At 41.5% G+C, this 18,423-nt stretch overlaps 1 protein-coding gene across 1 annotated transcript in view; it reads right to left on the reverse strand.

Moving 5' to 3' along the window:
- Window positions 1–18,423, reverse strand: part of SHLD1 (shieldin complex subunit 1) — a 79,471-nt gene that overhangs the window by 44,880 nt on the left and 16,168 nt on the right. The gene's annotated exons all lie outside the window — the stretch shown is intronic.

Genomic DNA, 18,423 nt, shown 5'->3' on the forward strand with positions numbered 1-18,423 from the left:
GGGGATTTGTGGAATGACTGGTATAGGCTGTTTTTTTGTTTGTTTGTTTTTGGGGTTTTTTTGCCATACGCGGGCCTCTCACTGTTTGTGGGCCTCTCCCGTTGCGGAGCACAGGCTCCGGACGCGCAGGCTCAGCGGCCATGGCTCACGGACCCAGCCGCTCCGCGGCATGTAGGATCCTCCCGGACCGGGGCACAAACCCGTGTCCCATGCATCAGCAGGCGGACTCTCAACCACTGCGCCACCAGGGAAGCCCCTAGGCTGTTTTTAAGATCTTTCGTTGGCAAAATAAAAAGTTGGGCCAATCTCTATTGGGCCTCAAAAAAAGGGAGGAGGAGGAGGTGAGAGAGGAGGAGAACCCAAACTGTATCCAAACACTGCGAAATGTCTCCAGGGGGCAAAATCACCCCTGGTTGAGAATCACTGGTATGGAGTGAAAACTTGAGTTATCTACAGAAGTGAGGGAGGATGGATGCATTGTTGTAAGACATAGAATAACAGTAATTAGAAGAAAATTTGTCCTGGCCTGTAGCTGGAGCTGCCGAGGGCCATTCTTGGTGGCAGAGTGGCAGTCCCTTCAGGAGCAAGCTGGAGTGTGGCACTGGGGACCCACCTCACATGAGACACACAGCTTTCCCAACATGGACGCCACTAATCAGACACCTGACCGAAAGGATGTGCCCACAAAGGGAAAAGGGGATTTAAGTGTGAACACAGAACAAATAAATCTAATTCTAAGGATCTGTTTAAGGAGAGCATATCTGTTCCCCACCCCCATAAATTATTTATCTATTTTTTTTTTAATATCTTATTGGAGTATAATTGCTTTACAATGTTGTGTTAGTTTCTGCTGTACAACAAAGTGAATCAGCTATATGAATACATATATCCCCATATCCCCTCCGTCTTGAGCCTCCCTCCCACCCTCCCTATCCCACCCCTCTAGGTCATCACAAAGCATCGAGCTGATCTCCCTGTGCTATGCAGCACGCTTCCCACTAGCCATCCATTTTACATTTGGTAGTGTATATATGTCAATGCTACTCTCTCACTTCGTCCCATGTTACCCTTCCCCCCGTGTCCTCAAGTCCATTCTCTATGTCTGCGTCTTTATTCCTGCCCTGCCCCTAGGTTCATCAGTACTTTTTTTTTTTGTTATATTCCATGTATGTGCATTAGCATACAGTATTTGTTTTTCTCTTTCTGACTAACTTCATTCTGTATGACAGTCTCTAGGTCCATTCACGTCTCTGCAAATTGCACAATTTCGTTCCTTTTTGTGGCTGAGTAATAATTGCATTATTTATATATGTACCACATCTTCTTTATCCATTCTTCTGTTGATGGACGTTTAGGTTGCTTCCATGTCCTGGCTATTGTAAATAGTGCTGCAATGAACTTTGTGGTACATGTATCTTTTTGAATTATGGTTTTCTCAGGGTATATGCCCAGTAGTGGGATTGCTTGGTCATATGGTAAATTTATTTTTGGCTGCGTTGGGTCTTTGTTGCTGCACACGGTCTTTCTCTAGTTGTGGCAAGCTGGGGTTACTCTTCACTGTGGTATGTGTGCTTCTCATTGTGGTGGCTTCTCTTTGTTGCGGGTGCGCAGGCTCAGTAGTTGTGGTGCACGGGCTTAGTTGCTCCACAGCACGTGGGATCTTCCCAGACCAGGGATGGAACCTGTGTCCCCTGCTTTGCAGGATTGTTAACCACTGTGCCACCAGGGAAGTCCTTATTTTTAGTTTTTTAAGGAAACTCCATACTGTTCTCCATAATGGCTGTATCAATTTACATTTCCATCAACAGTCCAGGATGGTTTCCTTTTCTCCACACCCTCTCCAGCATTTATTGTTTCTAGATTTTTGATGATGGCCATTCTGACTGGTGTGAGGTGATACCTCATTGTGGTTTTGATTTCTATTTCTCTAATGATTAGTGATGTTGAGCATCTTTTCATGTGTTCGTTGGCAATCTGTATGTCTACTTTGGAGAGGTGTCTATTTAGGTCATCTGCCCATTTTTTGGATTGAGTTGTTTGTTTTTTTGATATTGAGCTACATAAGTTGCTTGTACATTTTGATGATTAATCCTTTATCAGTTGCTTCATTTTCAAATATTTTCTCCCAATCTGAGGGTTGTCTTTTTGTCTTATTTATGGTTTACTTTGCTGTGCAAAAGATTTTAAGTTTCATTAGGTCCCCATTTGTTTATTTTATTTCCATTACTATAGGAAGTGGGTCAAAAATGATCTTGCTGGGACTTCCCTGGTTGCACAGTAGTTAAGAATCCACCTGCTAATGCAGGGGACATGTGATCCAGCCCTGGTCCGGGAAGATCCCACATGCTGCAGAGCAACTAAGCCTGTGTGCCACAACTACTGAGCCTGTGCTCCAGAGCTCATGAGCCACAACTACTGAGAGCCCCGCGTGCCACAACTACTGAAGCCCATGTGCCTAGAGGCCTGTGCTCTGCAACAAGAGAAGCCACCACCAAATAAGAGGCCCGCACACTGCAATGAAGAGTAGCCTCCGCTCTTTGCAACTAGAGAAAGCCCGCATGCAGCAACGAAGACCCAACACAGCCAAAAATTAATTAATTAATTAATTAACTTAAAAAAAAAAGGATCTTGCTGTGATTTATGTCATAGAGTGTTCTGCTATGTTTTCCTCTAACAGTTTTATAGTGTTTGGTCTTACATTTAGGTCTTTAATCCATTTTGAGTTTATTTTTGTGTATGGTGTTAGGAAGTCTTCCTAATTTCATTCTTTTACATGTAGCTGTCCAGTTTTCCCAGCAACCATTTATTGAAGAGGCTGTATTTTCTCCATTGTGTATTCTTGCCTCCTTTGTCAAAGATAAGGTGACCATATGTGCATGGGTTTACCTCTGGGTTTTCTATCCTGTTCCACTGATCTATATTTCTCTTTTTGTGCCAGTACCATACTGTCTTGATTAATGTACCTTTGTAGTATAGTCTGAAGTCAGGGAGCCTGATTCCTCCAGCTCTGTTTTTCTTTCTCAAGAATGTTTTGGCTATTCGGGGTCTTTTGTGTTTCCATACAAACTGTGAACTTTTTTGTTTTAGCTCTGTGAAAAATGCCATTAGTAATTTGATAGGGATTGCACTGAATCTGTAGATTGCTTTGGAGTATAGTCATTTTCACAATGTTGATTTTTCAAGTCCAAGAACAGGGTATATCTTTCCACCTGTTTGTATTGTCTTTGACTTCTTTCATCAGTGTCTCATAGTTTTCTGCATACAAATCTTTTGACTCCTTAGGTGGGGTTTATTCCTAGGTATTTTTTTGTTGTTGTTGCAATAGTAAATGGGAGTGTTTCCTTAATTTCTCTTTCTGATTTTTCATTGTTAGTGTATAGGAATGCAGAGATTTCTGTGCATTAATTTTGTATCCTGCTACTTTTACCAAATTCATTGATTAGCTCTGGTAGTCCTCTGGTGGCATCTTTAGGATTTTCTTTGTATAGTATTATGTCATCTGCAAAGAGTGACAGTTTTACTTCTTCTTTTCCAATTTGGATTCCTTTTATTTCTTTTTCTTCTCTGACTGCTGTGGCTAAAAATTCCAAAACTATGTTGAATAATAGTGGTGAGAGTGGACAACCTTGTCTTGTTCCTGATCTTAGAGGAAATGGTTTCAGTTTATCACCACTGAGAATGATATTGGCTGTGGGTTTGTCATATATGGCCTTTATTATGTTGAGGTAGGTTCCCTCTATGCCCAGTTTCTGGAGACTTTTTATCATAAATGGGGTGTTGAATTTTGTCAAAAGATTTTTCTGCATCTATTGAAATGATCATATGGTTTTTATCCTACAATTTCTTAATATGGTGTATCACATTGATTGACTCACATATATTGAAGAATCCTTGCATTCCTGGATAAACCTCACTTGATCATGGTGTATGATCCTTTTCATGTGATTCTGTTTGCTAGTATTTTGTTTGCTAGTGTTTTGTTGAGGATTTTTGCATCTATGTTCATCAGTGATATTGGCCTGCAATTTTCTTTTTTTGTGACATCTTTGCTTGGTTTTGGTGTCAGGGTGATGGTGGCCTCATAGAATGAGTTTGGGAGTGTGCCTCCCTCTGCTACATTTTGGAAGAGTTTCAGAAGGATAGGTGTTAGCTCTTCTCTAAATGTTTGATAGAATTCACCTGTGAAGCCATCTGGCCCTGGGCTTTTGTTTGTTGGAAGATTTTTAATCACAGTTTCAATTTCAGTGCTTGTAATTGGTCTGTTCATGTTTTCTATTTCTTCCTGGTTCAATGTTGGAAGGTTGTACTTTTCTAAGAATTTGTCCATTTCTTCTAGTTTGTCCATTTTATTGGCATATAGTTGCTTATAGGAGTCTCTCATGATCCTTTGTATTTCTGCAGTGTCAGTTTTTACTTCAAGGAGAGCATATCTGTTAATGCTATCAAGATTTACTCTAAACAGTAGTTAGTATTCACTTCATGGAATTAAAATGGGTTGCCCATTTTTGTGCAAACATGTACATTCAGCTCCTTTCTACTATTTTGTTGTACATCTAGTTCTTTAGTGACTTTTTATAAAGCTGTCACTTTTATCACTTATGAACACAGTTTTAGAAAGAAGAATCCACCCCAACACTTCTCACCTCCTCTTATGAAAAATTCTTTTATAGTTCCACCTCTGGAAGAACATTCTAATGATGCATGTGCCACAGCTCTGTATCTGCCACTATGGAAACTCATTTAAAAACGCCACCCCCCTTAAATTCCTTCATGGCATATTAATTTGACATTCTAAAACAAATATTTTACCGTGAATTAACTCCTAGCAAATAGTAAGATCAACCCAACTAACCTGACTTCTATAGCCCTTCCGCCATCTGTAAATGTTTCTTATACATTCTTAAAGGGATCTTTTGTTAGTCAATAGGCTTTATTATAAATATTCTCCACTAAAATCTACTAAATCACTAATATTTAAAATAAAGCAATATAGTTCTCAAGATATGATTCTATTAATGAGAGTATTCATTCACCAAATGCATTGGGTAAGATATGTTATGAGGAAACCCACTACCAGATTGTCTGTGAGAGTTAAAAAGTGGGGATGACCTAAACATCCACCAACAGACATCACATCAGATAAAGTATGGTCCAACCATACAGTGGAATACTCTGCAGCCACCCAAAATATGAGATTTACATGTACTAAAATGGCAAGATGCCTTAATATAGCATTAAGTGAAAAGAGTAAGATACAAAATGGTATGTATAGTAAAATCCCATTTGCATTTCTAAAAAACAGATACATGAGCTGTTTGTGTTATGTGTAATTTATGTGGTGTATGTGTATGTGTGTATATGTATGTATGGGTAACTATAACTATATGTATGTATATGCTTATAATTGCATAGAAAATATCTGGAAAGATGCACAGAAGTTATTTATGATGATCTCTAGGGAGAAGTACTGAAGAGACATGAGACTTTTATATCTCATTTCATACCCTTCTGTGTTATTTATTTAAATAAATTTTTTAAAAGGATGACTAATGTCTTCATCACTAATATCATAACTATCCCCAAAGTGGGGACCTCCCTCCAAAAATGTAGCAGCAAGTCTGCAACAAGAAAGATATGCTTTGGATTTTCTCTACAGCTCATTGCCTGAAATCACTAATGGCTTCCAGGGCACGAATCCTGAAGCCTGACAAAGAAAGGCTATATCTTTAAAAAGGAAGTCTCCAGGGCACTGCTTTTCCAGTAGTGTTCAAATAATTCTAGGGTTACCTGGCTTGCCAAATTGGGAACATTCCACAGAAATAGGACTCTAACTTATGAAACTGCTTTGAATAATGTAGTATCCTATATATTATTTTCAGAAATATTTTGAGAAGTCAGGAGTTTACACTGTATTTCTGGATTTTAATTTTTTTAATACCAAAATGATATCATTGTCCCAATTTTGAATCACAATTCAAGCAGAATCAAATGTGGCCAAGAGCTGCCCTTGGCCCAGCATAGGAAAGGGACCCAAGACATAGAGCACAGCCCTACGGGGCTGCAGCTGAAAGCAGTGGGCACTGTCCCAGCATGTGGCTGCTAGCCAGCTGACTTCTAAGCTAGTGTGCTCATGAACACAATGAGGATTCAAGGCAGAAAATTACAGGTGATGGTTACAGGACAACTCACTTGCTCTCAGGTACTAAAAGCAAGTCTTGCAGTGAAAGACACAATATGTGGCATATTAGTGGAGAAGATGGTGACAGGGCTGGCAACCATCAATGCCACTCTACACCCTCTCTCACCCCAAGTCACTCAGTTTACATCCCCTGGGTATACAGAAACAAAAACAGGGGATACAAATAAGGAATGTTGGTACCTTAACTGATCAGCACAGCATAGGCAGGCAAGATGGCTAGGAAAGTCAATTCTCCCATCACTCTGAAGAGATATAGTGATGCTGAATCTCTCTGTCCATAGCCAGAAGCAGATGCCAGCGACCTCAACAGATCCAGGGACAACACTGTGGGCCTCTGTTCCACTTCTATCAAGATTATTGTTTGATTTCTTTTAGCCCTAAACCCAATTCCTTCAGAATTGGGAAGTAGTTTATCAAAACTCAGGCCTGACTGGTAAGAGTAGAAATGGGCACAAGGCATTTATTGCAGATGATACGCTTTCTCACAGTAATATAGGAAAATGATCAGTGCTCTTAACCATCACAAGAGATGGATATATGATAGAAGAAAAAGAGACAAGTGTCTTAATTTTCAACAGGGAGGAAGAAGGTATAATCCAGAAATCTATACATTATGGACCATTGAGCCTGATGCTTAAACGAGAGTTAAAAGTATAGAGGTGAGGACTGTCATTTGTGACACCTGTTGTGTGTCCAACCCCATTGGTTAGGTGTTATTAGCCCCATAAAACAGATGAAAAAACTGAGGCTCAGAGAAGTTCTTAACATGCCTAAGGACACCCAGTAAAAAATGATAAAACCCTTTAAGCCCCAAAAGCTGTACTTTCTCCCCATTCAACAAAGAAAAGGAGGTCGCCAGGCCCAGCCATGTGTCCTACAACATTAGGCTCACCTCTGTCTGATCACAAATTTAGCAGACAGTTCAAATATTTACATTCTTACTTTGTTGCCTGCCCCGAAGTACCTTTTTCCTGTCTAAAGAAACCGAAAAATGTACCACTTGTAGAAAGGTCTAATTTCTTTATTTCAAGAAACTAAAAGGGTGATGGGGAACTGACTGATAAAGGACAGTGAGCAGGGGAAACACAGTCATGTTACAGTAGCTTCATGACTGTTAGACCAAGAGCTGAGCATCAGGTACAGCTTTCCTATGTCTGGCAAAACAAGATTATCTTCTGGGAGGGAAAGGGGGCATTTGGGGACAGTGTTGTAAGATTTTTGTTTTTCCCTCAGCTGATCACCATGGGATGCTGCCAGGGCTCCTGCTGCCCGGACTCCACAAGATTTCCTGGGCTGGGCAAAGGCCTTATTCACCACCAGCACATAACTCTCTCTTCAGTAAATAAACTGCCAAAGAATCTGAATATGTGGCATCTCTTGGGTTGTTTGTTGTTTTTCTCCTTGCCTTCAAACACTTCAAGTTTATCAAGTCAATAGGAAACATCTCATGCAAAGCTGAACAAGAGGGCTTCCCTGGTGGTGCAGTGGTTGAGAATCTGCCTGCCAATGCAGGGGACAAGGGTTCGAGCCTTGGTCTGGGAAGATCCCACATGCCGCGGAGCAACTAGGCCCGTGAGCCACAGCTACTGAGCCTGCACGTCTGGAGCCTGTGCTCCGCAACAAGAGACGCCACGATAGTGAGGCCCACGCGCCGCGATGAAGAGTGGCTCCTGCTCGTGGCACTAGAGAAAGCCCTCACACAGAAACGAAGACCCAACACAGGCAAAAATAAATTTATAAAAAAGAATTATTATTAAAAAAAAAAAAAAAAGCTGAACAAGATCCGGCTTCTAAACATAAATCCCTGTTAGATGCACCAGCACATGTATCCACATATCCATGCCAGTGGAAAAATGTCAAATGCACTGGTCTACAGGGCTAGGTAGGTGACAGACACCTTCATCTAGGGCAATGTCTGCGATGGAATTCCTGTTAGGCCATCACGGAAATGTTCTTGTACAGTCCCAGATTGGTTCCAAGACAGTGAAAGATTTTACAGGATGTGGCAGACCCTGAAAAAACAAAACTAGCCTGCAGGGACCTTAAAGTCACGTAGAAAACACACAAGAGACTGAGTGGAGGATAGATTATTCTTTTCGGGAACTATACTAATGTTTTGCATTAATTTTAATGATCAAGTCATAGGAATAGGCAACTTCCTCTTTTGATTGAGGAGGAAGGAGACAGCCTCCCAAATCCTAGTTAGCAAGCCCATCAACACCTCCTCTTGTCATTGTTGTTTTATTCCTTTAAATGTTAAATCAAGGCCTAGGCTTCTGGCGGGGGTTCCCCCAAAACCGCATGCTACATTTGAGGCCCCCTTTTTCCCCCCGTGGGGAAAGTTTTCATTTTTTCTATCAGATTCTTTTTTTTTCGGCTGCACTGCACGGCTTGCAGGATCTTAGTTCCCCGACAAGAGATTGAACCTGGCCCCAGCAGTGAAAGCGCCGAGTCCTAACCACTGAACTGCCTGAGAATTCCCCCGTTTCTTTCTTTTTAAAAACCATTTTAAAAAAATTGAAGTATAGTTGATGTATAATGTTGTGTTAGCTTCAGGTGTAGAGCAAGATAATTCATATATATATATACACACATCTATCTATCTATATACATCTATATCTATATATTCTTTTTCAGATTCTTTTCCATGATAGGTTATTATCAGACATTGAATATAGTCCCTGTGCTATACAGTAGGTCCTTGTTGTTTACCTATTTTATACATAGCAATGTGTATATGTTAATCCCAAACTCCTAATTTATCGCCCCCTTTGTCTCTGCTATCCCCTTTGGTAACCATAAGTTTGTTTTCAATGACTGTCAGTCTATTTGTTTTGTAAATAAGTTCATTTGTATCATTTTTTAGATTCCACATAGAAGTGATATCATATAATATTTGTCTTTTTTTGTCTTACTTCACTTAATATGATAATCTCTAGGTCCATCCATGTTTCTGTAAATGGCATTATTTCATTCTTTTTTATGGCTAATATTCCTTTGTGTATATGTACCACATCTTCTTTATCCATCTATCAGATTTTTGAAGGAATCTTCAGTCAAACAAGATGAAGAACAAATGTCCTTATGCCTCTCTGGTTTTCAAGAATGTTGTGTTGAAATTCAGCCCCTCTTGAATTACAAGTGCTGTGGGCTTTTTGAGCATATGCTTAGGGTGAGAATAAGCCCAGGACAGTGAAAAGGGAAGCCCAGGGCTGGTGATCAAGCCAGATGGGAGCCAGAGCAAAAAGTCACCCATTTCCCTTTATCCTGGCCCTGGCCCAGGAGTGTGTGTGACCGAGAACTTGATGGTGTCAGCCTTGGAGGAAACCTCGAGAAGCACGGCTGCTTGAGGGAACCACTTGGGCAATATTGTGTATGGTGGTCACTGACAAAGCTCTGGAGTGAGACTGCCTAGTTCTACCATAGCCTTGGTTAAATAACTTAGCTGGGCCTCAGTTTTCTCAACTCTAAAATGGGGATGAGGGAGTTCCCTGGTGGTCCAGTGGTTAGGACTCTGTGCTTCTACTGCAAGGGGCATGGGTTTGATCCCTGGTTGGGGAACTAAGATCTCACACGCCACACAGCCAAAAAAAAAAAGAAATCTCTAAAATGGGGATGAAAACAGTATCTCTCCCCTTGCTTATTGAAGGATTACCTGGGATAGGGCCAAGGAAACAATAAATGTCAGCTATTGTGATGACTATTTATAAGTGACTTTATACTCCCTTTGTAATCATTCTTTTGTGTGACCTTTGCAGTGAGCACTTCCTGAGGGTGAGAGATGTATCACAATCTCTATGTTAATTCTCCTTTATAAGAACTTCCAGCCACATGTCTTAAAAGTACATTCTAAAAAAAAAAAGTATATTCTTACCTCTGCTACTTAACTATTTCAGAACTTCTATCTTCAAAGGACCAAAGAAAGTTTATTTCATCCATGTTTTTCTAATATTTTATCTTCTGTAGATATCACATGAAGTCTACAATGATTTGAACATTTCTAACCTAACAGACAAAATGACAAAGTGGATTTTCCAACCTCTGCCATTGATAACACTCACTGGCTAAAAATTTCTCATTTTTGTGATGCTTTGAACTTCTTTCAGTGCTTTCATAACTCTCTTTATTTTATTTATGTGGTTCTTTACTTACTTATACCCTTACCTTTTCCCATCAAGGACTGAAGGTGGCTTTAAGGACACACAAAATCACAAGATAGCATAAAATAAAGACAGAGCCAAGGAAGAAAAACAAAGAAGAAAGAACACCGAAATCCCTGGGAATTGGGGAGAAAAAGGCCTTGTTCCTATTTCACAGAGAAGGAAAGCAGGGCACAGAACCACTAAATGACTTTTGAAGCTGTGTGGGTTAAAAGCTAGAAATATCATGGGCTTCCCTGGTGGCGCAGTGGTTGAGGGTCTGCCTGCCGATGCAGGGGACACGGGTTTGTGCCCTGGTCCGGGAAAATCCCACATGCCGCGGAGTGGCTGGGCCCATGAGCCATGGCCACTGAGCCTGCGCATCCGGACCCTGTGCTCCACAACGGGAGAGGCCACAACAGTGAGAGGCCCGCGTATCGCAAAAAAAGAAAAAAAAAAATTTATTGTGATACAGCAATTTTTCTTATAGAAACATAGCTTGAAGAACAATTTAAGGTATATATAAGGGTTTAACCATAAGAATGTTGAACACAGCCCTTTATAATAGCAGAACATTAGAAACAGTGAAAATGATCAAAGATAGGCAACTGTTTATTTGTATAATGATTTTAAAAGTTGTTTCAGAGAAATATAAGGCATAACAAGGAAAAGGTGATCTGACAGGCATTTTAGAAAAAAAAAGGACCAGTATTTCTTGAGATGTCCAACAGATTTTTTCACAGGAAGTTTTATTGAAATAAGCCTGAGAAATAATGCAGATAGATCCTGTGAACTTCTACCCACTTTCTCCTAATGTATTGTACTTCAAACTGTAGTATATTGACATTGATAAATCCAACCATCTTATTCATATTTCTCAGTTTTACTTAAAATCATTTATGTGTATCTATACGATTTTATCACATGTGTAGATTCACACATCCATAATCACCATCAAGATACAGAATCTTTCCCTCACCACAAGGATCCCTCATGTTGCCCTTTATAACCAGGCCCACATCCTTCTGCCCACCCCAATCCCTGGTGTCCACTAATCTGTTCTGAAATTTCTAAAAATACTGTCATTTCAAAGATATTATATAGGGCTTCTCTGGTGGCGCCGTGGTTGAGAGTCCGCCTGCCGATGCAGGGGACATGGGTTCGTGCCCTGGTCAGGAAGATCCCACATGCTGCGGAGCAGCTAGGCCCGTGAGCCATGGCCGCTGAGCCTGCGAGTCCAGAGCCTGTGCTCCGCAACGGGAGAGGCCACAACAGTGAGAGGCACGCGTACCACAAAAAAAAAAAAAAAAAAAAAAATTATATAAATGGAATATAGTATGTAGCCTCTGGGAATTCGCTGTTTTTTCCCATGCAGCCTAATTCCCTGGAGATTCACTCAAGCTATTGTGTGCATGGCTATTCATTCCTCTACTGCAGAGCAGTGTTCCATGGTCTGAATGAACCACAATTTAACAATTCTCCTATTGAAGGATAACTGGGCAGTTCAAGTTTTTAGCTATTATGAATAAACATGCTATGAACATTCATGTACAGGTTTTTGCACAAATCTAAGTTTTCAGTTCTCTCAAATTAAATGTCCAAGAGTGCAATTACTGGATCATGTGGTAACTGCATGTTTAGTTTTATATAAGAAACTGCCAAACCATTTTCCAGAGTGGCTGAACCATTTTACATTCTCACCAGCAATGTATGAATGATCCAGTTTCTCTACCTCCTCACCAGCATTTGGTGCTGTCATATTTTTTAATCTTAGCATTCTGATAGGTATCATTATGGTTTTAGTTTGTATTTCCCTGTGGCTAATGATGTTGAACACATTTTCACGTGCTTATTTGCCATTTGGATATACCCTTCAGAGAAATGTCTCTTTGTGTCTTTTGCCCATTTTCTAATTGGATTGTTTATTTTTTTCTGTTGAGTTTTGAGGTTTCTACATACTCTAGAGATACTGGTCCTTTGTCTGATATCAGATTTGCAAATACTTCTCCCAGTGTGCATCTTATCTTTTCATCCTCATCATGTGGGTTTTCAGAGAGCAAAAGTTTTTAATTTTGATGAGGTTCAATTCATCAGTTTTTTGGCTGTTGTATTTTTCGTTCTACCATTTACATTTGCTTCTTTTTCTAATTCTTTGCTGAGATTTTCTATTTTTCATTTATTTCCAGAGAATTTGTAATTGATTGTCAAGCATTTTTATGTTGGTTGCTTTAAAACCCTTGTCATTTAATTCCAAATCAGTGTGATTCATCTCACTGTTGGTGTCTGTGACTGCTTCTTCGTTCAAGTTGTGACTTTTCAGCTCTTGGTTTGACAGGTGATTTGGGGTTGTATACTGAACATTTGTCCACTATGTTTAGAGATTATTCATTTAGAGAATCTTGGTCCTATTTAAATCCTTCTTTTTAGCAGGCAGCCATTCTCTTTAGGTTCAGCACTCAGGTTCTGGCCTGCTTTCATGCGCTGCGGTCTAATTTTCAGAAACTCTGCTGTTCATTGTGGTTTGTCTGGTGCTGCTGAGGCCCCCACAGGTCCCTGCTGGTATTGTCTGAGGGCCTGGCCTGGCCTATAGGTGTTCCTTGGCAGGGGGAGATCTCAGGCCCCTGGGCAGACTTCCCAGGCAGGGCTGCTTGTTGAGGTGGGGTTCCCCTTTACAGTGCCCCCCTCTTTGCTGCTCCCCAGCTGCCAGAGTGAATGTGGGTAAAGGAGGGGAGTCTCAGCCCCATGAAGATAAAGGGACTTCCCAGGCTGGGTCACTTGCAGTGTTGGCAGAATCCCCGTTTGTGCTTCCTGGATGCCTAGGTCTGGCTTAGTAGGGGAGGGGCATCTTGGACTCAGTGGAGGAGAGCACTTCCCCTGATCACTTATTGCTATGGGTCTCCTATAGGCTCCCCCTTGCTGGGTGCTGGGTTCTCCTGATGATGTTGGATAGACAACCTGTCAATCATGGGGTGAGAGGAGCCTATGTGACCCCTTCTTGTTTCTAGAGGTAGGTCAGGGTGCACTGGTCCTGGTCACCTTATCTATGCTGTTCCTTCAGTCCTGGGGCCCCCAAAACAATTCATCTTATTCTTACCACTGCAAATGTTCTACTTTGGATGCCACTTGCGTTTCCAGGGTGTATAGTTGTACTTAGCAGAGAAAAGCAGGGAGAAATAGGTCTACACTATTTTATCAGATTACAAAAGATTTTTAAAATATCTTACCTTTTAATGCTCCTATAATTTCATCAAATAAGGCATATTTAAATCCTTTGATCTTATCTTTTCAGAAGAAAATATAACATTTGGCAAATGTGCAAAAAAAAAAGTCAGATAGCATTTTTTATATCTGTATTCTACCCTGTAATCAATCAAGCAAGATATGTGAAAAGGTGTCCTCAAATTATATAACATGTGCAGTAAATAGGCCTAATTAATAAGTCATTTTCTCAGACTTCAAATGAGTAAAATAATCTCTAACAACTTTGTTCATCTTTGTTTTAAGATGAAAAAACTCTGCAAAGAATGAATTACAAAGGCTTAACACATGGTACATTTAAATTCTTTTTCTCTGTAAGGCTAAGGAACATGAAAAAAGTGGCCACAAGAGGGCAGCAGACTCAAACTCTGCCCCATAGCAAGAGCCTGCCAAGCACGTGTCCAGGCTCCAGACCCAGAGTAGCTGCTTAAGTATTACTGGCTAAAAACACAGGATATTATTTTAACCCATTCTCCCCTTACACTTTACGTCTAAAATGGCATTGGTCCATGGATAACGTCCTCATCTTTTTATCTATACTGTGCTTAACATGCCCCAATATTTTCCAAAAAGTTCTTTGTAAAAGAAAATTCTGGACATAACAATTACTGAATACATTGTAAAGAAATGAAGTTAAACTGCTTTCCTTGTTTGTTTTTAGAATTTATTTTAATTTTCCACTCGTTTGTATTATTTTGTAAGCAGGAAAAAACTCACAATACTATAAAATATAAGAATACAGTTTTCTTAATAGCTTTAAAAGACAGTCTTTAGGGGTATCCTTAAAACTGTAATCTCGGGCTTCCCTGGTGGCGCAGTGGTTGAGAGTCCGCCTGCCGATGCAGGGGACACGGGTTTGTGCCCTGGTCCAGGAAGATCCCACATGCCGCGGAGCGGCTGGGCCCGTGAGCCATTGCCGCTGAGCCTGCACGTCCGGAGCCTGTGCTCCGCAATGGGAGCAGCCACAACAGTGAGAGGGCCACTTACCGCACAAAACAAACAAACAAACAAAAAAAAAAAACAAACAAACCTGTAACTGCAGGCAGAGTGCACAGAAGTAAACAAGTCTCTTCTCCCACAGCAAGTGTCCTTGACACTCAAAGGATGATGAGAGATGGTACAGATCACAAATAGCATTCCTGAGCCTTAAAAATAATTCTACTCGGGCTTCCCAGGTGGCACAGTGGTTAAGAATCTGCCTGCTAATGCAGGGGACAAGGGTTTGATCCCTGGTCCGGGAAGATCCCACATGCCGCAGAGCAACTAAGCCTGTGTGCCACAGCTACTGAGCCTGTACTCTAGAACCCATGAGCCACAACTACTGAAGTCAGCGTGCCTAGAGCCCGTGCTCCGCAACAAGAGAAGCCACCACAATGAGAAGTCCGCGTACAGCAACAAAGATCCAATGCAGCCAAAAATAAAGAAATGAATAAATAAATTTATTAAAAAAAGAATTCTACTCAAACTGTTATCACCTCTACTGACTATTTAACATTGTCTACAATTTAGCAGGCTAAAATACAGAACTATATGTATGTATGTATATTTATATTTTTTTAAGGGATAGAAAAGTCACAGTTAGAAGTAGTCTGTAAAGAGGGTCTCCAAGGAAATAGGAGTTGCCAGGTCACTATGTGACTTTCAGTGACTTTCTTCAATATCCTGGAGTTCAACTTCCCCTTGAAGAAAATGAGACAACTAGGAGACCTTGGTAGTTTTCAAACCTTTTTTTTTGGCCCTGACATCCTTTCTTCCAATGAATAATTATCTGGAGGATGAGCAAGAGTAGAGAGTCCAGGGCTCACTACTGTCTCCCAGTCCTGACCTGTAGCTCTCAAAAAGCTGCCTGGAGCACAGTTTGGGCACACTGGCCCAGAAGCTGTACCATTCTCTAACTCTGTGGGCCTTAATCATGTACACTTAGGGTTTACCCTTCACTCCTTGGGTCACACAATTAGGACACATTGCTACCTTCCAACAGTGGCAAGAAAAGAGTTCAAAACCCGTTTAGAACCTGAAAATTAAGCCTAGTTGGCTGAATCTGCATAACTCAATCCAGGAAGTGGTAACAAAATGCAGAGATGCATTGCCATGAAGAATACTCAAACTTCCCAAATAAAATCCATCAACTTGATATGTGATAGGAAGTTTCAGATATTGTTCTATGATTTCTCAGAGAATTGGCTCATCAGTCTCCTTCTTTCCCTTCCTGAGTGTATCTTAGGTCCAGTTTAGAGGAGGCTCTGTCATTAGCCACTAGGTTGGGTACTATTTAATGCAGCTATAAAGAACATGTCTTTAACATTATTTCCACGTCTGAAATATACCCTGACTCCTGTTTAAAATGACAACACCACATCCAAAATTCTACAGTTATTATGTAAATTCTATTTTAAGATTTTGAATTTAAGAGCTTATAATTTCTTATGGAAATAAAATATTCAAGAACTACAAATGGATACCACATGAATAGCAGAAAGGAAAAAGACATACTTATCTACTCTTAAAAAATAAATTCCTTAGATGAAATGCCTAAACACACAGGTTATAAAATGGCCTTTGAAGATTGGGATGTTGACAGATTCCAAAAGAATAAGGAGCATCAAACCACCATTTACTTTAAACTTATAGCCACTTGTCAGCAGGGCCTTTAATCATCTAAGACACTGTGTTTAATATTCAACTTGCTGTATACACTCAACTAATTTCCCCAACAACTGCTCTTAGAAGTTCAAGTTGGAGGAAAGGGCTGAGGTTTCCCACCTCCACGCTGCAATGTCAAAGCAACTGCAGAGGAACACTGTGTCCTGCATTAGAATATATCTTGGGTGCTCTCCAGGATAAAGGTTTGCAAGGGCTCTGATGAGACAGGCCACATGAGCTACCCAGGGTTTATCAAGCTAGAATGGTACACACAGGACTGCACCTCCAGGAAGCCTTTGTGACTTTGAGTTTGAGAGGTTTCTCCAAGACTATTTGCCATTTCACTCTGCACTTTCATTCTGTTTACTATATGCTTTCTTCAAGCCCAGTAATGAAAGAGAAAGGAAATGTGTATCTAAGAGGCAGGGAGTTCAAGTCCATCAACAAAAATGTACTTGGGACTAACTGACAGGTTGAATTCATCAGTCTCTGGAGTAGACTGGAGCTAATCAGGGCGGGGAGAGCACACTTCAATGAGGGAAACAATGCAGCTGAGGCACCAGGGCCTGACTCAGCATAGAAACAGGCCCGACTGGAACAGCAGGCCTGTGTTAATGAGTACTTAGACACCAGCAGGGGCTTGTATTCAGCTGGTGTGCCCCTGCACAGCCTTGCCAGTTGTTAAAATATTGCAATACTGTTGAATTGGTTGTTAAATATTTTGAACAAATACCCCAGACATCATATTACACAGTCCTGAAAATGAGGCACAGGAGCCTTGCGAGGAGTTGGCAGGAAAGTGAAGTGGACCAGGACATCTCAAGGGGATTTAAATAGAGGACGTGAAGCCAACTGTGTTTCGGGAGGACCTTCTTGGCGTGTGGCTCTTCTGCCTGATCTCCCCAGGAAGCGCAAAGGCGGGGGTTTCACAATCCTGTGCTTGGCCAAGGTGATAAGTTGTTGTTTGCTCCCCAGCAATTCATAGGAAGTGGCTAATCGGTCACCTCAGGACAGATGAGCTCTGTTTATTTAGACAGAGCCTGGCCTCACCTGCCTTTGGTACCCAGACAGAAACGACCAAGGCTTTGAGGTTTTTCTAATGCTCTCAGATTCTTATCAACCCGCGCACTTCTTGGAAAGCACTCTCAAGCCTCACGTCCTTTGCCACGAATCCCCTCCCCCAGGGCACGGGCAGTGAGGTGGCAGCTGGGCACAGCAGATAAGGGCAGAGGAGTATCTGTTACGCTCCCGGCACCTGAGCAGGAGCAGTTGGGGTGGAGGTCACGGCCGGAGAATGAGGAAGAGTCTTGCGTGAGGTGACGAGGGAGGAGGGAGAGCAGGGCCTTCTTCCAGAAGCTGGGTCAGTGACAGGCCCACAAAAGAGGCAGATGCATGGTGACACGGGGAATCCATACAAAAGGAGCCAAGTGCAGTGAGTCTCAGGTTGGATGCGCCCAATGCTGGGCGACCCTGGTGACTGCAACTGGAAATTTTTGACCATTCACCAACCCCTAGAAGAGCAATTTCCTAACAACACACAGCAGCAAAAAGCAAACCAAGAATGAAGTTGGCTTGGGAAGTGGATGTGTTGAGAAGCTGAGACAGGATGGCCACCATCAGGACACCTGCAGAAACCAACGTGCAGATAGGCCGGGTCTCTGACAAACTAGGGATCCAGAGCTATTGGACTAGATTAAAACATGGGCCAAAGTCTCCAGACGGCTGGTGAGGGAGAGAGCCTGTAACCACAGGCACCTTAGAACATGCAGCGAGGGGAGGAAAGCGACTCAATTTACAAGTAGAAAGTGAACCCTCAGGCTCCTGGACAGTCTGAGAAACACGTGGTGGAAGATGGTCAGCGCAGAGCCCATTGGCTGGGCACTCAGGGCAGTGACTCCCCCAGAGGTTAAGGCTGTCCATCTCAAGTTCATGGCTTGGTAACGGCCAGACTACCAGTGACAACCTAAGTTTACTTTGTAGAAAATCTTCTCACCAAAGGCAGATCTAGAATGTTTACAACAAAATAAACAGCTTTCCATATAAGCATCTCCTACTGATGTCAGAATGAAGTCCTTTTGTGGTGGATAAACCTGAGCCCAGTTATTTCCATTTAGCGTAAACTCTCAGATGTGGGCTGTTAAATAAATGGATGGCTGCCTCCCATTTGACCCCAGCATAATCCTT

The sequence above is a fragment of the Phocoena phocoena genome, chromosome 15 (assembly GCF_963924675.1).
Source record: "Phocoena phocoena chromosome 15, mPhoPho1.1, whole genome shotgun sequence".
NCBI lineage: Eukaryota > Metazoa > Chordata > Mammalia > Artiodactyla > Phocoenidae > Phocoena > Phocoena phocoena.